A 285-nucleotide genomic window follows, 5' to 3' on the forward strand; every position below is an offset into this window, starting at 1 on the left:
GGGCGCGTCCGCGCCTCAGGCACCTCCCGACACCCCTGCCACCAGCTCTGTCACCAGCTCTAGCCCTCGGCCCGGGGACGTTTTCCCTCATTCAGCAGCAGCAGCCCTCCGATCGGAGCTGCAGCCGAGCTTTCCATCACCACCTCTCTGATGGAACAAGCGGGCTGAGCTCAATGGAAGGGTTCTGCTTGGTGGTGACACTTTTATGAGGCTCCTCGCCCCCTCACTTTGATTGTCACCCACCACCCCGCTGAGGGATGTGCCCGCGGCCGGAGCTGGCTCGGG

The sequence above is a fragment of the Corvus brachyrhynchos genome, unplaced genomic scaffold (assembly GCF_000691975.1).
Source record: "Corvus brachyrhynchos isolate BGI_N302 unplaced genomic scaffold, ASM69197v1 scaffold490, whole genome shotgun sequence".
NCBI classification, from domain to species: Eukaryota; Metazoa; Chordata; class Aves; order Passeriformes; family Corvidae; genus Corvus; species Corvus brachyrhynchos.